Source organism: Cyanistes caeruleus, chromosome 27 (genome assembly GCF_971803275.1).
Source record: "Cyanistes caeruleus chromosome 27, bCyaCae1.hap1.1, whole genome shotgun sequence".
Classification (NCBI taxonomy): domain Eukaryota; kingdom Metazoa; phylum Chordata; class Aves; order Passeriformes; family Paridae; genus Cyanistes; species Cyanistes caeruleus.
In genome coordinates, this window is record NC_141727.1 from 1,215,548 (window position 1) to 1,235,395 (window position 19,848).

Sequence of the window (19,848 nt, forward strand, 5' to 3'; positions counted from 1 at the left end):
TCTTCCAGCTCAGACCATCTTGGGAGTCTCTGGGCATAGCTCAGCAGAGATTCTAAAGAAATAGAACTGACAAGGAGAGGTCCTGGATGTCCAGTTTTGCCTGGATCTTGGAGTCCAGGACATGTCAGACTTCACTTCTGGCTACCAGAATTCATGAACAGCAAATATTTGATGGGCCCAGGCAGAGAAGAGTTTTGTGGATTTAAAGTGAAGTGATTGAGGGCAATTGTTTGAGAGGGAGCTGGGCTCAGCCTCCCCAGGTCTCTGTGTGCAGATTCCCTGAGGTCTCTGAGGCATCCAGAGCTTACTGAAGTAAAGTAAAGCAAGGACAGTGTAGCACAGAAAAGACATGAGGATGGTGAGTCTGAGCTAGAAGAACCCAAGGGCCAGAGGAAAATAAAAGAGACGTTGAACTGCACGAAGATCCTGCCAGCTCATTTCCTCGGATTCCTCTGGATGGCAGCACAACCCTCTGCTCCATCCGCGGCTCACACGGGCTTTTGGCAGCTGTAAATGCTGTGTCCCATCTCCAGATCATCAATGAAAGCGATTCCCAGCAGGAAGCACGGGGGGAAGAGCTGCAGGTCAATGTTTACGGTGGAAGGAGTCAAGGAGCAGGTACGGACCTGCTGGGTTCCGAAGCCAGAGCCATTCAGGTGTTTGCTGGGTGACTCCTACCATGGCTCAGCCGGCAGCCCCTGCAGCCTCCCTGCGACTCCCACGGGTGTTCAGGGTTACAGGGTGGGATCTGCCAAGCTGCGATGGCAGGACCGACACGATGGGGAGCTGACACTGCAGTACCCTGACACCAGTGACTTCTTCCTGCTGTCCCCATCCCTGCTCATCCCCTTGTCCTACAGGCTTGCTCTGATCAGCACAAGGCCACCTAAAGAGCTCAGGAAGTCATTAACTCCCAACACAAACATACAGGAAGATTCTCCTCAGCTTATTTCCTCCTCCTGCCCCCTTTCTCCTGGTGCCACCAGGCAGCAACAACTGGAAAAGGCTCAGACCCCCCTCACTGCTCCGCAGAGCTCTGGTCTCCCCATCCTACATTATTCCATGCCCAGGGAGGCCTGGCTAGTGCATGGCTGGTGGCCTTCATCCTCACTAAAAGAGTCAGGAGAATCTTGTGCAGCCTCTTCCTTGGCACTAGCTTGCTCTGACACCCCTGATGCCTGCAAGGATGGAAATCATGGATAGTGGAACCTTCTGAGGGGAAAAGCTGCTGAATGTGTCCTGGCCTGACCTGGGTCCTCAGCTTGGCCACCCTCCCCTGACACCAGCACTGGGGCAGGGCTGGGTTCATCTGTCCCACCTGGCTAAGGATGGCACAAGATGGAGCTGCTACGTCAGGGAATGGGGCTGGGGTCCTGCTCTGGCATCTCCTCCAGCCTGGGCCCAGTGAGGGGGCTGCAGCCCCGGGCAGGATGGGGCAGTGGGGATGGGGCTGCCTGAGGCTGTGCTTGGATCCAGGCTGGGAGGCAGCCAGAGGCTGTACATGAGACCACTGCCACTGCTGTCACTTTGGGAGCTGGATGTGAATGAGGAGAAAGTGTTTGGGAGGGTCACACAAACGTTTATGTAGCTCAGAAAAGAGGGGAGGGGAGGGGAGGGGAGGGGAGGGGAGGGGAGGGGAGGGTAGGGTAGGGTAGGATGGAACAGTTTGAAGGGACCTGCAGTGAGCATCTGCTCCAACAGCCCGACCACTTCAGGGATGACCAGAAGTTACAGTACATTGTTAAGGGCGCTGTCCAAACGCCTCTTTAACACTGATGGGGTTGGGGCATTGACCACCTCTCCAGGAAGCCCATCCCAGTGCCTGACCACCCTCTTGGTAAAGATGCTTCCCAATGTCCAGTGTAACCCTTTCCTTGTGCAGCTTTGAGCCATTCCCAGGCATCCTGTCCCTGGATCTCAAGAGGAAGAGTTCAGCACTTCCATCGTCTTGTCCTCTCCTTGGGAAGCTGCACAGGACCACAAAGTCACCCCTGAGACCCCTTCTCTCCATGCCTTCCAGCCCATCACCAGCTTGGTTCTCCTCCTCTAGACACATTCCAGGGTTTTCCCATCCTTCTCAAATGTTGGGACCCAGAACTGCACATGGTTCCTATGAATATGATCAGAGTTACTGTATGAATTTAACTTAGGATGGGAAAATCAGGATCTAGAAATGGGATGAGGGACCACAGCCAGCCTGGGAGCTCATGTCAGCAGGTTGGGAAACCTGGAGCAAAACTGGGGTCCCACACCTGTGGTGCCACCCACAGCTCAGGAAAGACTGGAACCCTTGCAGTTCTCATGGAGGAGCAGAAGTTTGACACAGGAGGATTCTTCCATCTGGCAAGGAAAAGGAAGAACGCATGCCAGAGCTGTTGGCCAACAGAGACGTGTGGAACTGGGAAACAGCACATTCTTTACAGGGGAGGTAATTAATTGTTGGAGCTGCTCATTAAGGCATTGGCAGGCTCAGTACTGACAGTCAGAACTGGGGCTCCAGGCCTTTGCTATAAGAGGCTTTTCTTCAAATGAGTCATTTCAGTGCTGTCCTGCATCACCCAATGTTTTCTTCAGAGTCAGTTCTGTGTTGGAACACTGGGTTGAAGTGTGGCCTTTGGAGCTGGGGAGTTGGAGCTGACCATGATGGTCCTGCAGGTGCCACACCTGGGAGGGCTTCTGGGCAAACAGGTCACAGGTCTTTACTCCATCTCTAAGTGAGGGAATCCTCCGGAGCTCTCAGTTAGCCCCTGTGTGGTTTTAACCAAATCCTTACCCAGTAACAGGCTGGGAGAGCTGGGGGTGTCCAGCCTGGAGAAGAGAAGGATTCAGGAAATACTTAGAGCCCCTTCCAATGCCTAAAGGGGCTCCAAGAGAGCTGGGAGAGACCTGGGACAAGGGATGGAGAGACACAACAGAGGGAATGGCTGCCAGTGCCGGAGGGCAGGGCTGGATGGGATATTGGGCAGGAATTGTTCCCTGGCAGGGTGGGCAGGCCCTGGCACAGGGTGCCCAGAGCAGCTGGGGCTGCCCCTGGATCCCTGGCAGTGTCCAAAGCCAAGCTGGACAGGGCTTGGAGTAACCTGGGGTAGTGGAAGGTGTCCCTGCCATGGCAGGGGTGGCACTGGATGTGCCTTAAGGCCCCTTCCTACCCAGACTGCTCTGAGATCCCATGACAGGTTAGGTATTCTCTCACCTCACTCTCCTGATCCTACACAGGCTGAGCAGCTCTCAGTGCCACAGCAGAACTCTTGGCCACTCAGGCCTGGATCGACCCTTGATCATACACCAATTTCTTACACCTGGCACCAGCAGACTGTCTTTACACCAGTGGCCATCATGTATTTGCAATTCACAGGTATGGGAACAGCATCTCCAAGTTAACCCCTTCACTCTTCCTTGGTAAGAAAGGAGGGAAAACCAAAATCTTGGTGTTGTTTCAGGGATGCAAGCTGAAGCTGTGTTGGCCCTGCCCGGGCTGTTTGCAGTTAACAGCTTCTGTGTAGTGTGAACACCCAAGTGCCACTCGCGAGGTGACCTGCGCTCCCCTCACACAGAGCGGGTGCCAAGAGGCTGCACCTCGCCAAGTGTTTACAGTAATCCTTGGCAGGGACCCAGGGCTCCAACAAAGACATCTGCTAATCTGCAGAGAGGAGCTTTCAGGAAAGAGAAGCTTGAGTGTTTCAGGGAAACTCTGCTCCCAGCCAGGCTCTGCGAGTCACAGACTTGCTTGTCCCAGCTGGGGAAGCACACCTGAGTCTCCCGAGACTGGGATTTGTCTCAGACAGCAGTTCCCAGTAGGTTCCCTCTCTTGGATTAATTATTCTGCAGCACTCGTGGCCTCTGTCCTCATTCCTGGAGCCTCATGGCTGTGCTGGGATCAAAGGGGATCCTTGTGAGACATCCACGTGGGACCTGAGCTGGGCCAGGAGCTCAATGACCGAGCAGAGCTGCTCCCCCCTTCCCTCCCGGAATCACGAGGCTGAGGGAAAACGGGACAAGGACTGAGGTGCTGGCGAGAACCTGGCAGCAGAACAAAGCCTGATCCTGCTGCCATGGAGCTCAGCCACACTGTCTATCCCCATCAGAGCCAGCTGCCAGGTGCTGTATGGAGTTTGGAGCTCACCAAGGGGAGATTTCCTCACGTTCCCTCACCTCAATGTGCCAAACCAGGCAGGTGCAGCCCCTCCACCCAATTCAAACTCCCTCTTTGGAAATACCCATCCATATTTTTACAGCTCTGAGAGAAATAAGACAATTTCCCAGGAAATGAGCTCAAAATCCAGGCAGATCTGAAGTTTTAAGGTGCTCAAAATTCAGATTCAAAGTTTTAAGGGCTTTCCTTCTCTGAAGGGTGCAGTCTGCTTCCTGCATGGTGCCTTGGCAGTTCTATCTCCTGGGCACTCCTGCTTGGACACCACGTCCTTGGAAAGAGGATAAAACCTTTCCTGCTGAATCCTGGCTGGCTCCTGCACAGCTCCTCTCCCTCTGGAGGAGGGAGGCTCTCAGTGCTGGGCTGGGAAATCACATGTTTGATGGCTTCAACATGATGTAATTGTTTTTGGAAGAGACCTGAGCACTGGTTGGGTTTGCTGGTTTGTCAGGCACACAGGGATGTGGGGCAGGGGCATGAGTGACCAGAACCAGCGCAGCTTCCCCCTGCACTGCTGGGTGCAAATATCCAAATGCTCATTTGCAGCATCAATAATTCCTGCAGAAATGGCTGAGAGGGGCTGCTGGGTGCAGTGCCACTGGGGAATCCCCCCGTGGGAGTCACAGGGACCTTTGAGTCCCCTCTGTGCACTTGTCTGCAAACCAGGAGCTACCATGGTGGCAGCACCAGTCCAGGGACAGCAGCCACAGGGAGTGGCTTCAACTCCAGAGGGTTCTGCTGGGGGGGTCCTTGCTCTGATGCCAGCTGGTGCTAAGGGGCTTTGCCAGATGATCTTTGATCTACCCCATTAATGGACCTGATTCAAGGTGCCTCATTAATGAGCATTTTAATTTCAAAGAACATGAACTGGAGCACAGCCCCCCCCATCCATCTCTGCCCACAGCTCCCAGGGTAGTGGATGGGTTTGTCCTCACCTGCTTGAGATGTGACACAGGGAAACATGTCCAGGACAGCCACCTGCCATCCTTCACCTCTCTCTGGCCCAGAGCCAGAACCATTGCAGTGTCCAGAAATGGAACCTGCAGTAGCTGAATTAACCCTGCCAGTTCCAGATGACCTGTGGTGGACACAATCTCAGAAGCTCAACAGATTTTCCAGCACCATCCTGCCCAAACCTTCCTTAAGGATCACAGAATCATAGAAACATTTCAGTTGGAAAAGCCCTCTAAGACTGAGTCTAACTCTTCCCCCAGCACTGCCAAGGCCACCACTAATGCATGTCCCCATTTGCCACATTCACACACCTTTTAAGTCACTCCAGGCATGGTGACTCTGCCCCTGCCCTGGGCAGGCTGTACCAGGGCTGGACAACTTTTCCATGATGAAATTTCCCCCAACATCCAACCTGGCCCTTCCCTGGCTCAACTTGAGGCTGTTTATTTTTGTCCTGTTCCTTTTTCCCTGGGAGCAGAACCCTACCCCCCACAGCTGTCAGGGAGTTGTGCAGAGCCAGAAGGTCCCCCCTGAGCCTCCTTTGCTCCAGGCTGAGCCCCTCAGCTCCTTCAGCTGCTCCAGGGGCTCCAGACCCTTCTTCAGCTTTATTCTTTTCTCTGGAATGCTTTCCCTGGAAAGTGAACCCTCCACAGTTCTTTGAGGAAAACTCAGAGTATCCTTTGGACAAGTCCTTGTGCCATGTGCAGGTTGGAATGGTCACAGCACAGATGATTCAAGAGTTGGGCTCCCAGACCAGCTCATGAATCAAACACATCCCAGGTGATGCTGCAGGAAAGTGGGAAGAGGATCCATCCCAATGGCTGGAGCTGTTTGCAGGCATTTGCTGGACCCTTCACTCTTAACTGGACAAATACAGATCTGGTAACAGAGATTCTGTTCCCAGTGCCCAGGAGCTGAGGGCACAGTCCTAGAAATGGTATCACTGGCAAAAGTGATTTTTGAATTTTTGAAAATCACCTGTGCAGAGAGACTGGCAGTGAAATTCTGCATCCTGCTGAAGGAACATGGGACAATGCATGTGGCTCCAGATGACACTGTCCAGGCTCCTTACCCAGCTGTCTATGAATGCTTCTGGAAGGCAGGGGAGAATGAATGTCCTGTAAGCAAAAGGAGATGAAAGATTCTCCTCAGACCTGTGTTTCTTAAGAAAGACACGGATTTCTTATTTTTTCAGAAGTTATTTTTTAAAGTGTGCATTTCCATTAAAAAAGAAGAACCTTTTCCTTAACCTTACAGGGTAGGAGCTGCTTCTATTTCATGCAGGAGTGTCTGCTCTTATCTGTGACAATTCTTTGTCCTGTTAAGACATGTCTGAGCCTGGTGCACAGAGAAGAGAATCAGGTCCCCGTATAAACTTGGCAAAGCAGCAGCTTTTCCCCGTGATGTTGCAAGAGCATCTTGGGATCCAGTTGATGAATGAGCTCTTTTAGTGTCTGGTGTTACATGAGCCAAACTGGAGAGTTTGTCTCTGAGTCAAACCAGTGAGAGTGTAACACGACACGGGCAGGGAGGGGACACAACCTGAGCTTATCCTGTGCTGCAATTCCATGTTGTGGCAGAATTACTGTGGGAGATAGTCAAGCTGAGACAGACACTTAATTTTGGTTCACTGATGGAGTTAAAGTGGATTAAATGAGCCTTTCCTGCTCTTTGTCCCAGCCTGGATTTGGCTTGTTCCTCCTCCTGGCTGTTGGCACTGGTGTTTCTGTTGTTAAAATAAATGTCCTCTAACATCAGAATCTCCAGTGGAGAACACAATCAAATCACTGCTCAACTTTTTCTTAGTTAACTTAATCTAGAGACATAGGATGGTTTGGCTGGAAGGGACCTTAAAGATCATTTTGTTCCCACTCCCTTCCATGGGCAGCAACACCTTCCACTGCTTTCCTGAGCACTTCCAGGGATGGGGCAGCCACAGCTGCTCTGGGTACCCTGTGCCAGGGCCTCCCCACTAATTTCATCCCAATATCCCATCTACCCTGACAGTGGGAAGCCATTCTCCCTTGTCCTGTCAATCCAGGCCCTTGTCCAAAGTCCCTCTCCAGCTCTCCTGGAGACTCTTTAAGCACTGGAAGGGGCTCTGAGGTCTGCCTGGAGCCTCCTGTTCTCCAGGCTGAACACCCCCAGCTCTCCCATGGTGAGCCTGGCTCCATACTTGAAGACCTCAGATTTGTAACAGTCTGAGCTGACTCTTCCCTGCATTTATTAAGTTACCAACAATTCAGGCAATCTCCCAATGACAGATGGAAATATTTTTCTAACCACAAGCTCCCCAGGGAGGGGAAGAGTGTCTAACCAGAAGGACATGGGTATAGGACAACAGAAGCCCTGTGGGAATGGGCTGGTTTATCCCTGGAACAAATGCTGTGTCCACTGCAGAGTGTGAATTTGTTTGTCTGGAGACCCAGCAGATTCACCACGGGGGTCCTTGTTGTGTTTTTCCAGCCCATTAGTGTTTTGTTGCTCTTGCTACTGGGTTCCTCGGGTGAGCAGCACAGCCTGTGAATACAAACACCTCAGCTTTGCAGAGCTGGGAACAGAGGGAAAGGTGTGACTTCACCTGAGTGTGCTGTGGGAAATCAACAACTGTACACTGGGTAAAGCCCAGCTGGGCTGGACTGGAACTGTGGGCTGGAATGCTGCAGCTTTAACCCATTAGTGGCATGGAGCTGGGTGACCTTTATGGTCCTTTCCAAGCCAAATCATTCTGTGATTCTGTGATTCTTCACAGGTATGCTCAGCCCTGAGCTTTCCCTGGAAGCATGACAGGTCATGGAATCACCTCTCTGGTGCACACACTGCTCTTACCACCAGCTCTCTATGTGCTACAAATGTCAATGGCAGAATGTCACACGTGAGCTCCAGAGAGCAAGTGGAGGAATCAAAAGGTTCCAAAGGCTGACAGCACAGCAGCCTGGCAGGTATTGGCTGTGCTGAAACGTGCCTGGGCTGTGCCATGGAATCATGGAAAGATTTGGGTTGAAAGGGACCTTTGCAGGTCATGGCATGGGCTTTGCACAGACAGATTTTGGTAGTGAGGGGCTACAGGGATGGCTTCTTTGAGAACCTGCTGGAAGCTTCCCCCATGTCCAGCAGAGCCAATGCCAGAGGGCTCCTTGTGGCCAAGGCTGAGCCCAGTAATGATGGTGGCAGCACCTCTGGAAAACAGAGTTAAGAAGCAGAGGAAAATATCCACCTGCAGAACAGCAGCCAGAGAGGACTGGGAACATGTGAGAGGAACAGCTCAGCAGACCCCCAGGTCAGAGAAGGAGAAGCAGGCGTTGCTCCAGGCTCCAGACCTGAAATTCCTCTACAGCCCATGGTAAAGACTGTGGTGAGGCAGCTGTGCAATGCAGCCCATTGAGGGCATGGGGGTGCAGAGATGCACCTGCAGCCCCTGGAGGAGCCCAGGCTGAAGCAGGGGGATGTCCAAGAGAGGCTCTGTGTGAAGCCCATGCACGTGCAGGGTCCTGGCAGGGACCCGTGGCCCTGTGGAGAGCAGAGCTCACACTGGAGCAGCTTTCCTGGCAGGACTTGTGACCTGCAGGGGGACCCACACTGGAGCAGGAGAAGAGTGTGAGGAATCCTGCCCATGAGGAGGAGGAGGAAGGAGCAGCAGAAGCAACGTGTGATGACCTCATTGTAACCCCCACTCTCCATCCCCCTGCACTGCTGGAGAGGAGGAGATGGAGAACTGAGAAATTAAGTTGAGCCCAAGAAGAAGGGAGTGGTGTGGGGAAAGTGCTTTATGATTTGATAATTATTTTTTTTTATTTGTAGCAAATTAAACTCATTTCCCCAAGTCGAGTCTGTTTTGCTCATGATGGTCCTTGCTGAGTCACACCTCCCTTATCTATGAGCCTTTAGCTCTATTTTCTTTCTCCTGTCCAGCTTAGGAGAGCAACCAAAGAGTGGCTTTGGGGGCACACAGTGTCCAGCCAGGGCCAACCCACCACAGGCAGGATCCAACCCCCTGAAAAGAGCAGGGACAACTTCAACTGCATGAGAATCATAGAACAGAATCATGGAATGGTTTGGGTGGGAAGGGACCTCAAACATCACCCTGCCATGGGCAGGGATGCTCTCCACTATCCCAGGTTGCTCCAAGCCCTGTCCTACTGTTCTGGCCTTGGACACTTCCAGGGATGGAGCAGCCATGGCTTCTCTGGGCAACCTGTGCCAGTGCTGCAGGAGCCCAGGTGTGGGGCTGTGGGAGCCTGGGTGTAGGCAAGCAGTCCCAGAGGAGCAATCACAGGGAGGTGGCTCCATGTTACCTTTGCCATTGAGCTGAATTTCCTCTTTATCTCCCTGTGGATCCCACCTTCAGACAGAATCCCCATCCCATAGGATGCTTTAAAGGCTTTGTTATTTTGACGAGATTATTACATAATTCCCCTCAAAGCAGCACATGCATTTTTCTATTGGATTATTACCAAATGTTTGATGGATTTTTAGCTCATTTCCATTTTTACATATTTCTGTACAATCTAGTTTAATTTCATTAGAAATTCCAGTCTCTGATGTTTGACTTTTCTTAATAAACTTCCAAAGCCAAGGCTGAGCCATCTGTTGTTGCTGGAGAACTGCTGCTTTAGGGGTCTGTGTAAAACTGCCTTTGTGCCATGCCCCTGCTCCATCCTGGGCTCTGGCTGACCAGGCTTCTGCTGAATTGTTCTTACCAGGCTTTACTGTCACAGCAGGTGAAGGTGCCTCACAGGCCCTGCATTTCTCAGCCCAGATAATGCTGTGAGCTCTAAGGCTGTTTGGTAAAGGGACATCTTTGGTGTTAGGAAAGCAAAGATACTCCAGGTGTTTGGTTTTGCAACCTAATATTAATTGTGGTTCTCCTACCTTCAGCCCTGATGGATCTGTCTGTGGATATCTCCCCAGGGACCCCATATCTTGCTGTCAAACTTGGTGAAGGCAATTGCTCTTCTTTTTAGGCTCCAGGAGAAGGAATGGCTTCTTGTAGGGTCCTGCAGATGGGATTACTTTGGATATGCTGCCCTTGTTCCATGCCCAGCTCTGGGCCTCTGGATGTATTTCTCTCCATCTCTCTTCACACATGACAGCAGGAATGAGGACCATGCCAAGCTGGGCTCCCTCCACCAAGGGCATCCTTCTCCTGGGAAGTTACAAATTAATCACAAAGAGGGAGATAAAGCTCTGAGGTTTGTGAGGGCTTTCTGTCTATGGGGGTGTCACTGGGAAATAAAGGGAGGGAGGGAGGGATGGAATAAAACTTTAACAGCAGGAGATCAGAGTTGTGGGAGAGAGCACAGAGAGAGCACCAAGGGAGGTGTCATTGGACTAAGGAGCTGTGTGGGAGGCTGGGGACATCAGGAGAGGGACTGGATACCCAGAATCAACACTGACAAGCTCTGGAGCTGCAATGTCTCTAGCAGAACTGTAGTTAGGAGGAAGAGAAAAGCCTTTGCTTTTCTGTTTTTCTGTTTCTTATTAGCCCTTCCCACCACAGATGAGAAACAGAAGAAAATTTGTGAGCATTTCCAACATTTTCTCATATTTTCAGAGAAAATTAATGGCTGGCATTAGAACGGTAGTGAGGTCCCAAGTGGTGGCAGAGGTGTTCAGGCAGGGTAACAGCCTGGAGGGGAAAGGAACCTGGGAACGGGATGTAGCAGCCAGGTAAAGAAATATGCTTGGAGGATCCCGAGCATAGCAGTTCCATGTGCCTTCTGCAGCTCTGGGAGGGGCTCGGAGGAGGTGGGGACATGGGAAGATGGAGCAGTGCCGATCTCCTCGCAAGGCAGGGGATGAGAACCGGGCAGAACCGGAGAAGTGCCTCCCACAGGCAGCAGCTGCTGGGGTTCAGCTGAGACCATCCGAATGCCTGTAAGAGCAAAGAGCTTCTCGGGATTTCAGCCGCTTCAAGTGGAGGCCAGAGGCTGGGACGAAAGGAGACATTCCAGAAGGGAGGATACACAACAGCAGCCGCCGACAGCTGAGACCCCGCAGGGCTGTGAGGCTGACCCTTTGCCGGAGCTCTCGGGATTTCCTCTGCTCTTGTTCCATCCGCTGGGGCCGTGCCCGGCGCAGGGAGCGGGTCCCGCTGCCGCCCTGGGTGAGGGCTCGGGGCATCCCAACCTCGCAGGAAGCTGAGCAGGGATTCCAGGAAGCTGGAGGAGGTTTTCCCGACACGGTGAGAGGCTGTGCACAGGCAGGGGATCCCGCACACCTGGCAGACACAGAACTCAGGATGTTTCACAACAAAATTCCACATTCTGGCTCTCGACAGCGACTGCAAAGCTGAAATGCCTGGGGCTGTGTGGGCTCAGTCCCATGCTGTTTGTCCATCTGTTCCAAAGCCCACATCTGCAGTGCTGGGAGCAGAGGGGCTCCCAACGCCTTGTCCCGGAGCCAGCCCTGGTGTGTGAGCAGGGGATGATGGCTGAGCTCAGCCTGGCCAGGAAGGGAACAGCAGTGAGAGGGACAGTGGGGTCTGGTCACGGTGCCTAAAGCCCCAGCCCAGGGCAGCCCCCTGTCCCTGCCTGCAGACACAGCTGGGTCTGATGCGCAGGTCATCCACACTGCCCAAAGCTGCCTCTCTCAGCCCCTGTGCTGGGGCTTTGCTCCAGGTAACACCAGCCCTGCACACCTGTCCCTGGGATCCTGTAAACCACGGAATCCCAGAATGGTTTGGGTGGGAAGGGACCTAAAACACCACCCAGTCCCATGCCCTGCCATGGGCACAGACACCTCCCACTGTCCCAGGCTGCTCCAAGCCCCGGCCAGCCTGGCCTTGGACACTTCCAGAGATTCCAGGAGCAGCCACGGCTTCTCTGGGCACCCTGTGCCAGGGCCTCACTGTCCTCACAGGGAACAATTCCTTCCAATATCCCATCAATCCCTGCTCCCCTGCCAGTGGGAAGCCATTCCTCTTTGTCCTGTCCCTCCAGACCATTGTCCTAAGTCCCACTCCGGTTTTCTTGGAGCTCCCTTAGGTACTGGAAGGAGCCCTGAGGTCTCCCTGGAGCCTTCTCCTCTTCAGGTCCCTTTCCCTCCACAGCTCCCTCAGCCTGTCCTCATAGAAGAGGTGTTCCAGCCCTTGGCTTCATTGTCCAGCAAGAACCAGTCCCAGTATGATGACAAAGTCTTATCTAAGGTGCAGGAGCACAGATGTGATGTTGCTCACCTTTCTGCCCTCCCTCTGGACTGAGGAAAGTGGACATGAATAATTTATTAATATATTGTGTCATTATTGGTCATATGTATTCATATAAATGGTCATATTTAGACATATACATGGCCATATTATTCACATAAATGACCATTTGTTCATATAGTTCTCTGGAAGCTTGGATGGGGCTTGGAGCAACCTGGGATAATGGGAGGTGTCTCTGCCCATAGCAGGGGAGTGGAATGAAATGGTTTTTAAAGTCCCTTTCAACACAAACCATTCCATAGTTCTATGATTTACAGACTACTGCAATTTGGGGAAGAGGACACTGAAATCCAAGTAAGCCATTCAGTTTGTGTCCTCATCCTGTGGCCTTTAAAAATTGCTAACTGGATTAATTCTTGCAATCAAAGGTGCCTGTACTCAGCCTCCCCAGCAAGAGCTGTGCTCTGCTGTGGAAGGAACAAACCAGACGTAGGGAATAAAGCCAGTGCTGTCCAACACAAGGAGCCCTGCACAGCTGGGCGGCTGCAGACTCTTCTCCCAGGTAACAAGTGATGGGACAACAGGAATGGCCTCAGGTTGTGCCAGGAGGGTTTTAGGTTGGATTAGGGAAAAGCTATTCCCAGAAGGGTTGTCCAGCCTTGGCACAGTCTGCCCAGGACAGTGGTGGAGTCTCCATCCCTGGAGTGTTCAAAATGTGTGCAGATGTGGCACTTCATGCCATGGTTTAGTGGTGACCATGGTGGTGGTGTAGAGTTGATGGTTGGACCTGATGATCCTAAAGGCCTTTTCTGACTTTCTGAATGATTCTGTGATTTTGTGCCATGACCCTGCAGAGGAAGCTCAGCTCAGCTGAAACGTAAAGCCAAATTCCTTTTTCCAGGTGTCTTGCTTGCAACAAGCTGTGAATTATTTTTGAATGACCTGCACACCTCAGCCTGGAGTCCCAGCAGGCCAGGGTGGCTTCTGGACCCTGCCTGGCACATCTCAGCTCGGCTGCATGTGACATTAACAGCAAACTTTTTATCTGCTCTTAATGAAATCACAGTGGGATGTGACCAGAGCAGCTATCTAGGGACAAAGTCCTCTTTGTACACAGAGAAAAACCTGCAGGGAATTGTCAGCACTGGCCCCTCCTGCTGCTGTAATACTCCATGGAGTATGAAAAACCCATGAATACTGTGCATAGGCATCTCCACTGACTTCCCATCCCTGATCTCTACACATCAGCAAAAACAAAGTCCCTTGAGATGCTGGTCACAAAATTCAGCACACTTTTCCCTCCCAAAAGGACAGATATATAGATCCAAGCGCTAATGAGTAAAGGTTGTAGCTGGGACCTATTTTTGAGAAATGGCTACAAAGTACTGAATTAGAACCAGCTTCCTGGGAGGAAGGTATTGCTTGTTTTGGATTAAGAGATACCAGTTAAACCAAAGAGTATTCAATCAAATAGGAATATCAACCTCTTGATTTTTCACAATTCACAAACTATATATTAATAATTCCTTTTCAAAAAGCAGTATTTGAATTTTTCACTTACTACTTAATTATCAGAGCTGGGGCTTAGAAAGAAAACACATGCCTACTGTAATATTCTGACAAAGACTTGGGGATTATTCTCTAATATATTTCTGAATATCTGAGGTGAGTGACATTTGTTTCTGAATGCAACCTGTGACTTTCAGAAAAGTGATTTGTAGGGAGCTGAGTTTGGAAAGCCTTTACAGAATCATCAGAATCAGAGAAATCCTGTAATCTACAAGAATGTTCAAATTTCCTTAAACTGAGCACCCATGACCCAAAATCAGAGGCTACTTTTAATAATCTCAGCTTTGTCTTCCCAGCACTCATTTCCTCTTTGATAAGGGCAGTGCCGGTGCCTCTGCAGCAGAATCTGATCAAGACTCAGCTCCGCACAAGTCGGTCAGAGGAGCACTGAAATCCCCAGCTTAGCTTGCAGCAGAGAGGAAAAATCGATGTTTACTCGATCCTCCTGCCCATAAATGAGCACCCACGAGGAGCTCTGGCCCTGCTCCCTGTGCCCGCTGCGGCTCCCGACAGGACACACTGTGGGACTGCCCTGCCGTGTGTTTCCTGGTGATAGCCCTGCACCGAGAGCCAAAAGCAGAACTTCATCAGAAACACAAGTGGCTGGATCGTGTTTTGGCAAAGACAAGAGGAAGCTGTGCAGAAATGTATTCCCTGCAGAGCCAATCTCTGATTAATTGGAACTGCCTGGCATTCAGAAGAGCTGATGAAAAGCTTTGGGAAGCCATTGAGGCATTTTCACTGGCACAAGCACTTGGGAGGGATCACATCTATGTCATGTAACTGAGATTAGAATTGGAATCAAACCCATTCTACAATGGCCTGAATTTGTTTGTTTTCATATCCCCCACCCCAGGGAGATGAAACCAGTCCATTTCCTATGTTAGAGTTCATTTCTCTTATAAAGCCATGAATATCCCAAGACATTCTCTCATAGAATCATGGAATATCCCAAGTTGGATGGGATCCCCAAGGATCATCCAGTCCAACCCCTGGCCATGCACAGACACTCCAACAATCCCAGCCTGTGCATCCCTGGGAGCGGTGTCCAAACGCTCCTGGAGCTCTGGCCTTGGGGCTGTGCCCATTCCCTGGGGAGCCTGAGCAGTTCCAAACACCCTGTGGGGGGAAGAAGCTTCTCCTGATCTCCACCCTAAACCTCCCAGACACAGCTTCACATCAACTCTTTCTGCAGTCTTTTAAGCATCAGACAAACACTCACATGCCAACATCACACAATTTTAAAACCTTGGGCTCCATTACCTGCAGAGGAGCAGCAGCAGCACTGGGCTGCTCTCATAATTGTGCTCTTGACTTGCCCTGACACACACCTTGCTTGAGGTGAGGTTATGCAAGGGGATAAGATGACCCACTCATTTTAAGATCTACCCATCTAGGTGACTTCAGCTCTTTCTCAATAAGAAAGATACAAACATTACAAACCTATGCCCATTGAGACACAAGTATACAGAGAGAGACGATATTTGTATATTTCTATAGTGTATTTATGAAACATCAGCACCCCAGCACTTCAGTCAGGGCACCCTACAGAGTCAGAGATTAATGGCTGAATTTCTAGTATATATCTTTATTCTGTTCTATCTATCTATCATCTATCTATATCTCATATATATATATATATATATATATATATATATATATATATATATATATGATCTCTATAAGGTCCCTTCTAAGCCAAACCATTCTCTGATTCTGTGTTAAGGAAGAAACTGTTCCCTGTGGGCAGGCCCTGGCACAGGATGCCCAGGGAAGCTGTGGCTGCCCCTGGATCTCTGGAAGTGTCCAAGGCAAGGCTGGACAGCATCTGGTGCACCCTGGGATAGTGGAAGGTGTCCCTGGCCATGGCAGGGGGTGGGACTGGATGGGCTTTCCATCTCATTTTGGGTTTCCATCCCAGACCATTCCATGACTCTATGACACATAAACACAACATGTGAAGAACAAGAGAAAAGCAGTTACCATTTGTTTTATATGGGAATGAAACCAAGGAACTAAGAAATTTGTTAAGGATCATAAATCAGTCACAGAATCGGAAATAAAAGCAAACTAACTTAAGTACTTCTTTGGTTTGGACAGGAAAGTGCTCTGAGATCAGTTGATAAGAGTGGAATAAAGCACTAATATTCCTAAAGCAACATCTTCACTCTGTGATGTCCAAACAGCTGGAAGAAGTGAATTTTTCCAGTCTCACTGCAGTAACTCTGTGTGCAATTCCCATCCTGTTTCCTCTCCAGCAGCCCACAGCAGCTCTCAGGCTGCAACGTGAGTCTGTCCCGCAGGCTCCTTACCTTGTATTCACTCAAGGGTTAAGGAGTTTGCAAGTTACAAAGCCTGCTGTGTCTCCTGTGGGAGTAAATGTCATATCCTACTGCACAGGGTATTTATAGCACAGCAGTATTTGGGAAGTGAAACTTTTCAATGGTGAAGTTTTCAAGCAGTTGCTTCAGGATGAAGTTCTGAAGAAAGGAACAGCCAAGAGCCCTTTTGTCACTCTGGCTCAAGGTGGCTCCAAATGTCACAATGAGAGCAGTGGGGTCTGAGTGGGGGCACCTCGGGTCTGAGTGCTCCAGTGCCCCCTCACAGGGAGGGTTTGTGCAGCTGGTACATCAATGCCATGTCTCCAGAGGACAGAGCACTGCTCTGTCATCGTCACCACAACACCTGGTGGAGGAGCTCTTCCCAGGGATAAGGTCCCCAATGCTCCTTGTGAGGATCACCCTCCACACAGCTTCTCCAGTGTAGCTGCTGTGGCCAGACATCAAACTCCAACACAACCTGATGGAAGGGAGATCTTGACCCAAGAAAAGAGGCTCTGGGAATGCCAGCACATAAGGCATGGTGGCCCCCACCCTTCCTGTGCTCCAAGCTCAGCAGCACCCATGAGGGCTGGACCTCAACTTCTAGGAGAGGGATTAGGACAAGACAGCATGGACTGGAGTGGCATGGTGGCAAAGTGGTCAGAATTCTTCTTTGTTAAAATGGTGACGTCACTGGGATTGGTGGGATGATGCTGGAGATGAGCCAAGGTGGAATGAGCTGTCTCCATCTCTGGATCCAGACCAAAGCTGCCAAGGCCTTGGCTAGCTTGAGTCCTTGTATTGTAACACGCTGCTCTTGGCTCACACACACGCCATGAGCACCAAATGTGGAGTAACAGATCAGGAACTCCCAACTAAGAGCTTTTCCTGACCACTGGTCCCAGAGTAGATCACCATAATCAATCCAGGCAGGAACAAAAGGTTTCTGTGAGGCCATGGATGCTCTCTGAACTGTAACTGTAATCACAAAAGTAGGTTTTGACACTACTGGGGCACCTGAAAGGAGGACACTGCATATTTCGAAGCAGTTATTAATGCAGCTATTTGTGCTAACTCTCCAAACCCAGCACAGATACGCCCTGTGCTATTTCCATAACAAGGAGCACAGCTGTATTTGCATTCTCTCCATGTGTGCTGGTGCTCAGAGCTACTTGTGGGTTTGATTGCTGCAACAGAAACCTGAGCCGGCCGTAGGAGCCCCTGGAACCAGCACGGAGGGGCAGAGCAGAACGAGGGGCAGAGCAGAGCCAGCCCCAGCGCTGCTTCTGCTCCGGTGGGACAGGCGGTGCTCTCACCCTGCTCCAAGCACTGCTGGGGCTGCAGAGGTGTCGGGAGCTCCGAGTGATCAGGACGGGCTCCTGCTGCTCCCAGCTAAAGAGCTCTTCCCATCTCTGAGCTGTACCGCGGCTCGCTAATTGCAGCATCATTGTTACACCCATCAAACTTTGTTCATGCCTTCAAGACATTCTTTATGGCTCCAAGAGTGACAAACTTCTCTGCCATTGATTCATTTTGCATGATTTAACCACAAGAGAAAAGCAGAGTGTTCTGGATTTCAACGTTGAACCTGGGCTTGCAACAAGCTCCACATGTGCTTTTCTCAGTCCTGTCCACCTCCTGTCGTCCCTCTAACCCAACAACTACAGAACATAATTCCAATGGAAAGTGTGGCTTGTTGAAATCCACAACATGGGTATTAAGGTCTTTCATATTTTGTCAAAAGCTTTGTTTGCTCTTCTTTCCACTGTGATAAAAATATCAAGGTCATAAATACCCCTAAATGCAACACCACAATCACCTCAACTACTCTGGCAAAAATAACCTCAGACTTTTAAACGTAAATTATGTCAAATGACAAGCTACTATCACAACTCCTACCTCACTTCAAGGTTTCTTTCAGCTTGAATTAGGAAGAAATGATCCCCTGGGAGGAAGGTGAGGCCCTGGCACAGAGTGCCCAGAGAAGCTGTGGCCACCCCTGGATCCCTGGAAGTGTCCATGGCCAGGTTGGACGGGGTTTGGTGCACCCTGGGATAGTGGAAAGTGTTCCTGCACATGGCAGAGGAACTTTCAGATCCCTTCCCACCCAAACCAGTCTCTGACTCTGTAAGGATGATTCTTTACTTGGGGATGTTGGAGGCTGTGTGGATCCCAGGTTCTGTGACTCTTAACACGTTCTGCCCAAACATGAGAGCACGCAGAACATGAACCCAAAACTCAACTCCAAACCCAACCCAGAGCTGCTCCAGGGAAGACTAAAAATGTTCATCTAACGTCTCTCTTGGAGGGCTGACCTTATGATAGCAAACCCACTCCCTATATTTTCCATGCACATTTTAAACAATTCCACGAGTTCTGGAGTAACCTGCAGAAAATTCTGTTGACTACAACACACATTACAGTGTATGACAGTGTGGTATGACAGTGACCTACTGTGACGGGTTCTGTTAACTCAGGGTTCATACCCAGAGTTAAACAGGCAACAGGGAACTGTTCTGCAACACAGCACAGAACCACTCAATCATTCAGGCTGGAAACAACCTCTAAGATCATTGAGTGCAACCAATACTCAATCATCAACTGACACAATAGAATCCCCCTGTGAAAGAGCTGTTGAGAGTTAAAATTTCTGTCCTAACTATGCAAGAAGTTTGAGCAAGAGGCCCCTGTGCAGAGCCAGTGTATGCTGAAGGGGAGGGATGTGGGATCTTGCTACTGCCCATTCCAAGGCTGCTCCAAGCACTGTCCCTGTAGTTCTCACACACAGACTCTTCCAGAGCTGTGAATCATTCCCTGCTCATGTATCACACAAGGACTCCAAATCCAGAAGGAATAAGCACTGGAAAAAATTCTTCCCTGTGGGGACAGTGAGGCCCTGGCACAGGGTGCCCAGAGAAGCTGTGGCTGCCCCTGGATCCCTCGAAGTGTCCAAAGCCAGGCTGGACAGGGCTTGGAGCAGCTTGGGAGAGTGGAAGGTGTCCCTACCCCTGGCACACGGTGGCAGTGGATAAGCTTTAGGGTCCCTTCCAATCAAATCCATTCCATGTTTCCATGGCTCTCTAAGTTCATCAGAATTCTTTCTTGAAAGCTCTGAAACTACCTCTGAAATTATCTATTTCCCATGGCTCCCCCACTCACTGAGTCAAGGACCAAGCCACCCACACCCACCCCTTCCTTCAGTGTAAAAGCAAAACATAACCGTACTTGGGCAAAGTGTAACCCGAATAAAAAGTGTCGTTTACTGGGGAGATCAAAGTTATCGTAAACTTACACTACTCGAAAATCTCCCCTCAGCAGGACTGACACCTCCCACTCCCCATGGCCGGAGGAGCGCCGCAATGGGGGGACATAATCCTGAGGCCCTTCCCTTACCACTTCACCGGGAAAGGGAGACGGAGTTTTAGACAAGGAAAAAAAAAATCTAATCAGTAGAAAGTCTCAGTTTCCGGAGGCAACGGCAGTGTAATGGGCGAGTCTTTGGAGCAACTGCTGACAGGGAAAACGCGCTACTGCAGCACCAAGATACCTCCAACACGCCTGTCGCCCCCTGCCTGAAGGAACCGAGACACCCGGCGGGCTCCGAGACCGGCCAGAGTCACAGCCAACATGGCGGACGATCGTGAGGGGACCGGCGGCCGTTCCGTACCCCGCCCTCATACCCAAACGCGCATGCGCAGCGCGACGGC

General features: G+C 50.7%; 1 long non-coding RNA gene across 2 annotated transcripts; it reads right to left on the reverse strand.

The window, feature by feature from the left end:
* Window positions 1-1,558: 1,558 nt before the first annotated feature.
* On the reverse strand, window positions 1,559-19,829 carry LOC147649121 (uncharacterized). 2 transcript variants are annotated; one of them, XR_015279587.1, is made up of 4 exons: window positions 19,689-19,825; window positions 19,434-19,536; window positions 3,194-6,222; window positions 1,559-2,808 (listed from the first exon to the last, which is right to left on the reverse strand). It is a non-coding gene; the product is annotated as an uncharacterized LOC147649121 (long non-coding RNA). The 2 variants fall into 2 exon arrangements; XR_015279586.1 differs by lacking the exons at window positions 1,559-2,808; window positions 19,434-19,536 and adding an exon at window positions 9,977-10,250 and having other exon boundaries at window positions 4,981-6,222; window positions 19,689-19,829.
* Between the last annotated feature and the right edge of the window lie 19 nt (window positions 19,830-19,848).